A 10,211-nucleotide genomic window follows, 5' to 3' on the forward strand; every position below is an offset into this window, starting at 1 on the left:
TTTTAAATTATAAAGTCGATAGTTTGAATTTTAGATAATCTACATATTTAGACATCTTTTCAACCCCCTTAATTAATTTTTCAATCCACATGAAATAATTGTTTCTAAAAAACAACATTTTTTAACAATGGACATAAAAATAACCATTTTTAACATAAATATAACAAAAAAACTAAACGTTTTGATAATTTTTTGCTAGAATTAACATGTCAAAATCACAATTTTTATACAAAAATATTAACTAAAAATGGTCAAATAATAGTTTTTTTATGAATTTCATGTCAAAAAAATAATAATAACAACCTTTTTTTTTCAAAAAATAATAATTAACTAAAAAATCAATGCGAAAATCACAGTTGTGCTCTCCCCCGCCACCGCCCCCTCCCCGCCCACCCCCCGCTCACCCCTCCACCGCCACCGCCCACCCCTCCCCCGCCACCGCCCCCTCCCCGGTCCCTCCGCCCACCCCTCCACCCACACCGCCCCCTCCACCCACAAGCTCCAAGATTATATGGATTGGGATGTGTCAATTTAGGATGTTGAAGCTCATCCACTAGCTGCTAAGAAATCAGATTTTTCTAACTTCCACTTGTCAACGGCCATCTTAGCTATTTTGTTCTTTATGTAACAATTGCTAATGGAACAATCCTTGGTCATAAGAACCAGATTGGGATTCACAGACTTACGGTTATTGGCATCAACCTCACCATTTTCTTCTTGTGGTTCAGAAGATGGACCTTTATCCTTGTCAACCTTCAATGTGTAACACTCATCAATAGCGTGCCCATGCCTCCGATGTTATATGTGGTACTTCTTCTCCCATTACCTAGATAAGGTGTTGAACCTTTCGTTTCCCAATTGTTTCCCTCCCCATGGTTAGAAGGCTAAGAAGAAGAAATAAAAAGAAGTCGGCTTTGGATTAGAAACCTTCTTCTGCGATTGTTGTTGAGAGGACATAGTCTGCTTAGAAGGTGCTTTCTGCTAACATGGACTCTAACTTCAGTGCAAATTGGAAAGGTGGCTAATTGAAGTGATCCTGAGCAACTTTACTCTTTCCATACATCCATAAAACTAAAACATCCACCTATCAAATGGGTCTAGCTTGGATGGCTGAGAGGACAAGTTCTTATCCCCACCACCCAAGTTCAAGTTCAAATCTTGCTTGTGACATGTTTGCCTCTCGTGGGATGATTGGAACTAGCAAAGTACCAAATTGATGGGAAGGATCCCTGGAAGTTTTCTCCGGAAAAAAACAAAACTAATAAGTCCACCAAATTGATGGGAAAGATCCCGGCAAGTTTTCTCCGCACAAAAACAAAAACTAACAAGTCCACCAATATCTTGCTTGTGACATGTTTGCCTCTCGTGGGATGATTGGAACTAGCAAAGTACCAAATTGATGGGAAGGATCCCTGCAAGTTTTCTCCGAAAAAAAACAAAAACTAATAAGTCCACCAATAAACTTAAGATGTAGGTTTTCATAATTCATTATCGTAAAAAAACAAAAACTAATAAGTCCACCAATAAACTTAAGATGGAGGGTTTCATAATTCATTATCGTCTTTGACTAATCTTTACTAAGATTATATATGGATTGAGCATTGAAAAATTTATAAAACACTAAAATAATAAAATATCCACAACTATAAATTTGAATAAATCATAATACTTATAATTCTAATATATCAAACAAATATATACCCAAAAAAAAACCTAACCTATAAAATAAGCAATTGCCGCGTACTGCCACGGATCAACCTCGCCAGTGTGAGACGGTTAATGCGTGAAGGAACTGCCCATCACCAGCTAACATTAATGCAATACAACATACTATACTTGCATTCTCGTGAGGGGTTACTCGACTTTACTTCATATTAATGTTCCACCAAAACACAGACCCCTATGTATAGGAACGCTTTTGCATCAGATGAGAAGATGATGGTTTGGTGGAATAAGACGTGAAAAAGTAGGGGAACGTAATGGACTCATAGGGGTGGTGGTGGTGGCGGCATCTATGAAGAAAGCGTTGTTGATTCATCATATAGGATGAAGAAGGAATAATTAGTTGTATTGGTTGATTCATCATCATATAGGAAGAAGAAGGAATAATTATTTGTATTTGTGTAAGTGCACCAATACCCAATACTCTTATGGCATAACATGTGAGACCAAGGTATGAGAACGCTACTCCCCATCGTTACACTATTCAGATGCAATGGTTTTAATGATGTAACTTTTAAGTTACAAGGTTGTCTTCAAAAATATAACCAGGTAAATTGGGCAGAGGCCTATGGTTCTCTACTGATTGAAGCCATGGTTCCATGTGTTGAAATATTATTTCCCTTCACTAAAGTTAGCACCGAATATGGATCAGATATTTTATATGTCAAAGAGCGCCTGTAGTAGCAATCATTAGAAGTGTGGCACTCTCCAATTATAAGCCTGCCTCGTTCGTTCCAGACTTCTTATCAGGGGATCTCGACATATTCACTCATAGCATACTCAATCCGCACATAAAATACAAAGGCGAACGTAAAGCTATGAGCGTCATAAGCCTTCCTGTTGGATTAGTCAGATCGACTCCTGTTGGATTAGTGACAATCTCGAATTATAAGCCTTCCTCGTTCGTTCCAGACTTCTTATCAGGGGTCCCAACATATTCACTCATAGCCTACTCAAGCTGCAGATAAAATCCAAAGGTGAACGTAATATGCTGCAGATAGTGAGTGCTATATTTGATTTAGCGTTACACATATGCTTTTCCAAATGATGTCGCCCTGTATTGAACCTGAGTTGGATTTATCGTCTGAGTTGGAAAATCTCACACTTAGCCCCACAACGAATATGTATTCACTAGAGCTACGGGTCGATTCCCGGAATCGACCCGCCGCCGGTCGGGCGGCGCGGGGGTGGCGCTGCGGTGCCGCGCCGCCCGACCGGCGGCGGGTCGATTCCGGGAATCGACCCGTCATGATCGTAAATAGTCGATCACATTTTCTGTCAAGAAATTTTGAGAAGTTTCACAAAATTTTGTACCTGTGTGTGCTGAAACCCGCTCTGTCGGCTGTTGAATCTGCTTATTATCAATCTGCGAATCTGCCCCAGTAGAATATGCAACATGCTTTGTTGCTGGTCCTGGCTGGGATGCGGGTTTTTCAATTGCTGGATGGTAAATTGCCTTTGCATTATTTTTGCCTTTGCTGGATGGTAGATTCCAAAAATTTCTCGTCACTTGCCAAGATAAAAAAAAAAGAACATCTGGGTATCTAATCCTCAAAATAACTTGTATAGAGATTTATTTGAAAAGTGGGATATGCTTTGAGACAGTCATTTTCAATTGCTGTTGCATTAGTTGACAGACATTGACAATCTTGAATACAGACATTAATATGTCATCGATCGAACTCGAATGCTGCTAATTCGAACGAACAAGTACAGATTTATATGGAAAATATTCAAAAAGCACAAGAGGAACAGCTCAAGGAATCGCAGGAAATGGTAAGCGTTCTATTCGTAGCCTCGAAATGGTCTGATTCATTTTATAATTTGTGGAAAATTAGCCCGCGAGTTGGATATTGTAATGCTATGCAGTATTCACTATATCTGCTATAAAACTGTTTTACATGGACATCAATGAAACGGAACACGCTCGCCCATGAGCCCTGCGTGCACATTTGTGTATATATACATATATATGCACGCTCTGAGCCCTGCGTGCATGCTTGTGGATATATACATATGTATGCATGATTTGATTATGGATGTCTTGTGATATAATGTAACTTTCATAATTTATTCTTATCTTTCATTTTTATCTTGAGATTTGAGATTTAAGTGGAGTCAAACTTTTATTTCAGAGGCTGATTCTATTAACAAAATAAAACTAGTATATGTGAAGGATCTTTAGGATCTTCATATATAATGCAGAAATTAGTTCAGTATATAAGGATAGCCATTTATGACCACCTTAATAACGAGCTATTTGCTTAAACACCCAGACATTCATATCTCCATCTTCTAATATAAAGTTTATGAAAATGTCTATCACTAAACTTTCGTAAGAGAAAAATATATGCTGACTGGAATAAAACCAGAAATACCATAATAAGGCAGAAAGGAAAGTTGTTGTGTGCAAAAGGTGTCACGGTAGGCTGAGCAGATCCTCATCCCGTGTAGTCTTGCCCACCACGAGTCTAAAGTTCACGTATCCATAAGGCTCTCGAATGCCATCGATTCACAATTCGTTGGAATAATTTTGTTGCTGAACTTGCCGAGATTTTTGCACGTTTGAATAATTGTATTGATGGACTTGTTGGGATTTTTACCTTTGCAGGAACGAAGGGCGTTCTTCTTCTGTCAAGCAGATCGGGCCCTCTTATGCAGAGATTGCGATTTGTCTATCCATTCTGCCAACGAATTGACTGCAAAACACAACAGATTTCTGGTTCCCGGCACCAGAGTTTCTCTGAAACCAATAGAGACTTTGGCTGCCCCTGAGAAAGCTGTGGCCACGGCCACTGTCACCAAGGCACTTATGCCGCCTGTCCAAAAGATGCCGGATCATGCCCAGCCATCAATGGATCTGCCTGTAGAAACCGTGACTGCAAATGACGGGTAACAGTATCATTTTTTTGCTTCACATTATGTACCTTATAAATCACCACAACTTACTATTAGTGTTTCATTTACATATTTGCGAACATATTTTATATTACTGTGATGACTCCTTGTAGGCTCGATGTTGAAGCTGGGCCTTGATACCATCTATAACAAATCCCTATTTCCAAAAAAAAAAAATCCTTTCTCTTATATATGCATTTATATATATGTTACCTTCATACATACAAACCCTCCTTATTTCTTTTTCCTGCCAAAGTAATGTTTCCTTAACAACCCATTGGTATATGATGTTGTGATGTAACTCTTGGGTGGACATAATCATCTCTCCAATCATAGCATTATTATGGTATAGTTATGCACCTCAATTATATTGTTGTATGAAAAGTATGTTCCAATACCTTATGTTATTATCTTTTTAGATGTATCCTATGGTGCGTTTATAATGTTTTTGGTCGATGACCCTAGTTTCTATGATTGGGACAAGTAATGATTTTTGGATTCTTTGGATTACTTTATAGCATAGATAAATTACATGGTAATGTTTACTTAGACACATGTATGCATTCTTGAGTGGTAAAAGTTTAGTTCAATACCCCTCCTAATTTCAGTGAAGGTTTGACAACAATGTATTTGTTTAATTCGTATTGATGATTTGTGTATGATTGTGTATTATTTTGTGAAGGGAAAGCGGGGGTCGATTCCCGGAATCGACCCGCCGCCGGGTCGGGCGGGGCGGAGTGGCCCGGGGGTGGCGCTGCGCGGCGGCGCCGCCGCGCAGCGCCACCCCCGGGCCACTCCGCCCCGCCCGACCCGGCGGCGGGTCGATTCCGGGAATCGACCCCCGCTTTCCCTTCACAAAATGAATTAGGTTTCTTTTGAAAAAAAGTTCTGAATAAATGAGCCAAAGGGAACATGAATGGCAGTACGTGCTTCGTCGGAGTATAATGCCTTGAAATGTGTATTAAGCATGCTCGTCTTACAAGCCAGATGGAAGCTCTTGGCATTCCATATGTTGAAGATGTGGGTTTCCGAAAGCCGTCTGCAAACTTGTGGTTTCGACTACCTTCTTCTAGAGAGGATGCATGGCAACATATTTTCTTATGCCTTGGTAAACCTGGCAGCACCTACTGGGATGTCAAAGTAAGTGATGAGCATTTCAGGGATTTGTGGGAACTTCATAAAAGTAAAACTGGGACCCCATGGGGTTCTGGTGTGCGTATTGCTAATACTTCAGATGTAGATTCTCATATTCGTTATGGTCCTGAAGGTGTAGTCTTGAGTTACAGGACTGTGGAGGATGACAGTATCAGGAAATTGGTGGCCGATCTACAAAGGCTCTCAAATGCGCACTCTTTTGCAATGGGCATGAGAAAATTGCTGGAAGCCAAATCAGATGAGAGAATAGACACAGGAAAGGCAAAATCCAACGTGAAAACACAGGGTTCAATGAAAATTGGAGTTGGTGAAGGAGGGGATAGGATGCGGGAACAAATAAGAAGATCATTTAGGATAGAAGCAGTAGGACTTATGAGTTTATGGTTCAGTTATTATGTGTCGATGCCAGGAATCATTGCACGTTTTGTTGTTGAATGGGAGCCAGGCAAAGAAGGTTGTACAATGCATGTTTCTCCTGACCAGTTATGGCCCCACACCAAGGTTATATTCTTTCTTATTAATGTCTTTTTTTGTAAATTACAAAGCCCATATTGAATTAAACCACAGATCTGGATTAAGAATGAATCCCTTTATAATTTCTTTAGTATTTCAAGTTTCATGCAGTGAGTTCCATGTTGATTTAGTTACAGATATGATATTGGATTCTCCTCCCTACATCCCTGGATCCATATCTGTTATGTATATGGTCCATATATGACCTGGGAAATGGGTACAGTAATAATAGTTATGTGACATGTCCTATCTTATTTGCTTATAAATTATAATAGGTACATAAGAACAATTTACTTTGAGAGAAATTTTGCCGGCAAAACTGTGTGAAGGATTAAAAATCCTTCACACAGTTTCGCCTGCAAAATTTCTCTCAATATGAACAACTGTGGAAATAAACAATTTACTTGTTTCTTTACATCTTTAATTTGTATCCCTTTGATGTATTGTATAAATCCCCAATGGAGACTCCTGAAATTTAGGGTATATCATCTACCTTTCTCCAAATCCTATCCCTTGGTTCCTGAACCTCAGCAGTAATATACATAATTATCCTTTGGAATACTACCTTCCGTTAGGATTTCAAGATGAGTCGGTCGTAACCAAGTGAAACGATGGTGTTTAAAACCACCTTCAAACAATGAAAGCATGTCTTCATATGAAGATCCCAAAGAGCACAATGCATTGTAATATATGTATTGTGCATATTCAATGAGACTAAATCGTCAACAGTAAATAGGTTTAGGGCTTATTTTATTGACTGCAAATGGTGGGACTGGAATAACCACTAAAATGGTTAACCATTAAGGGGATGGCCACAAATGTCCAACAAACTCCTCAATTTGTATTTACATGAAATATTCTCATATCCTCTCTTAAACACAACTTGGAGGATCTATGAAGGTGGTATTATCTCAGCACCACCCCTTAGTGGCAGCTTCTTGCAATGAACATCTAAAATGCAACCTATCTTTTAAAGATTTCTAGAGATATCATATCTCACATCATGCCACCCTTAACAATCAGGCTAGGAATATTGACAGCCAAGATTCTTGACCATGATGAGGGACAACAAAATAGTTACCTTCGGAACACCTCCACTCAATCCTCTTCAAAATGTGGTGAAGTAAAGTTGTGAAACGAGGCAAAATTTAGAGTGTTCTTTAAGAACTTGAACCTCGTAAACATCTTACAGACAAAGGTAGAGCAACAAGAGCCTATTCACAAACGGTCAAATATTTGCTTCCTAAAAAATATTGTCAGGAATAGTCTCCACTATCAGCCAAGCCATCTCAAGTTTCAACCATGGAAGCTACAAGCATAAATACTCCCAAATCATGCAATACAAGCATCGACCATAGCCAATTATAGAGATATAAAAAATAGTGCTAAAGTGGAAACAAAATAAACTTAGATTTCTTTTCTTAAACGCCCTTTCGATTTCTTGGTGTCTTCTGATTAGTCCATTATTTATCTAAGCAGTGCCTAGGCCTTCAACCGTATCTTCTTTGATTTCCCTTCATTATTTCATAATTAAACAACTTTGTCAATTTTTGTCAACCAATTGAAACCATCAATGGGTACTCACTAACATCAATTGAGGTTTATACAGCCCAAAAAGCTTAACAACAATCCCCCTTGAACACAACTTAAGGGATCACAACAATTAATAAGTCTCATACACGAGGCCTCCAATCAAAGTTGTTCCACACGCATAACATGCCAACAAAACTGCCCAATAGAACATTCCAAGAGACATTGTGACAACAGTCAATCAGTCAATGAATCAAGAAGAATAAAGAGAATTAGAGTGGAGAATATATTGCAAATTTTTGTATGAAGTGTTCATGCACCTGTTCAAATGTTGCCACAAGAATCTATTGCAATTAATCCTGGTAGTTGGCACCAGTCCAGAATTATGCCTCTTAGGCATCTCCTGCAAGGAGATCTGTAAGCATAACTAGCACTAAATTCTTCACTTTCCTTCTGCATGGTGAACTGCATCCTCACTTCTTCCTTTTATGACAGACAACAGTTTTGGATATATGACTTAGATCTCTCACCTACCTTGTCTAAAAATCCTCTGGCCTCTTTTCGAATCTCCTTATTTGATAGAGACAATCCTAATCTGCCTCACAGTTTTTCCATGTATTCCTTATTAGATTCAGGGTGTAGTGTAGTCAGGAATCACCTGGAGATTGTGGTTGGCAATCCAATGTATGATCTTTCTTGTTTTAATAATGGAGCCATCAATTTTCTAACTTGCATGTTGTGTGCAGTTTTTGGAGGATTTTATCAATGGAGGTGAAGTTGAATCACTTCTTGATTGCATTCGGTTGACTGCTGGACCATTACATGCCCTTGGTGGTGCTATCCGTCCTGCAAGAATGGTTGGTACTGCTTCAACTAGCATTACTTTAGTACCATCAGGATTTTCAACAGCTGCCAAACCAAATGTATTAATGATGTCTCAAGGATTGGTTCAAAGCACAGCATCTTCATCTGTTCCTCAAGCGACGGGGGGGATATCTGGGGGACCACCTATAGGTGGGGCTAGTGGCAATCTGAATACACAGAATGGATCTGCTGTCTCAAGTGCAGGTAGAGGAGGGCCAGGCATAGTGCCAAGCTCCCTGTTGCCTACTGATGTCTCAGTTGTATTGCGAAGTCCCTATTGGATTCGTATCATTTATCGCAAGAATTTTGCAGTTGATATGCGCTGCTTTGCTGGTGATCAAGTATGGCTGCAGCCTGCTACACCCCCCAAGGGTGGTCCTACTGTAGGAGGTTCAATGCCCTGTCCACAATTTCGGCCATTTATCATGGAGCATGTTGCATTGGGATTAAATACTCTGGAAACTTCTGTTAATCCACATTCAGGGGGGCCAGGAACGTCAAACAATACAAATACAAACATTGGGCAATCTCCTTCTGGCAGTGGAAATCGAATGGGCACCAGTTCTCCTGGAGTATCACGAGCAACAACATTACCTGGGAATCAGGGTACTATTTTAAATAGAGTAACTAATGTAAGCAGTGTATTGGGAGCACACAATGTCATTCATGGACAACCTGGAAGAGTAATGTGGTGATGTTCATCAGGCATTTGGGAGTTATGTTCAAACGATTTTCCATTGGCTCGACAAGTCATGTTCCACCGAGATCAATGGTCAACAAATATGTTGGGTTGAGAAGTAGTGAGGGAGTTAACTACCTCGAGAAACATGATAACTAATATGACCCATATCATTCTGACAAAAGGAGGGGGCTCCAACTTTGGGGATGCAGATCATCGATGCATGAGCATATCGAATCATAAGGTAGCAAGGGGGTTAACTACTTCAAGTCACCTGATATGTTGTAGATTGAGTTAGTGCTCCACCACGGGACTTAAGCTCTAGCGTTGATTCTTTTATTAAGATGAGAAACTATTGATTTTGGTTGAAAACATGTTAAATTTATACTGAGGAAAGAAAAATGATATTCTACCAGAAACATTAATGTGTTTTTTCCTTAAAATTTAACTTTGTTTGAGACATAAAAAATTGGTTTTATTAGCATTTTTTAAAAAGTATGAAAATTGACCCTAAAAAAAAAATCATTATTCCAGTATCAACACTTTCATTCTGAAGCTATATTTTGCAGGAAAATTTCGTAGAAAATTTCGTAGTCACTGCCATTTTTAAAACAGCCGCAAAATTGACACCTAAAAAAAAAATCATTATTCCAGTATCAACACTTTCGTTCTGAAGCTATATTTTGCAGGAAAATTACGTAGAAAATTTCGTAGTCACTGCCATTTTTAAAACAGCCGCAAAATTGACACCTAAAAAAAAAAAACATCGTTCCAGTATACACACTTTTCGTTTTGAGCACTGTTTTTGTGGTTTTTTTGGGGTTTTTGGGCCAGAGTTCCCGTTTTGAGT

General features: G+C 39.1%; 1 pseudogene; it reads left to right on the forward strand.

Moving 5' to 3' along the window:
• Nucleotides 1-5,574: 5,574 nt before the first annotated feature.
• Nucleotides 5,575-9,377, forward strand: LOC149188783 (mediator of RNA polymerase II transcription subunit 14 pseudogene; annotated as a pseudogene).
• Nucleotides 9,378-10,211: the final 834 nt, after the last annotated feature.

This window comes from Pinus tabuliformis, chromosome 3_1, assembly GCF_031772625.1.
Source record: "Pinus tabuliformis cultivar Carrire ecotype Pingquan chromosome 3_1, CPIR1, whole genome shotgun sequence".
Classification (NCBI taxonomy): domain Eukaryota; kingdom Viridiplantae; phylum Streptophyta; class Pinopsida; order Pinales; family Pinaceae; genus Pinus; species Pinus tabuliformis.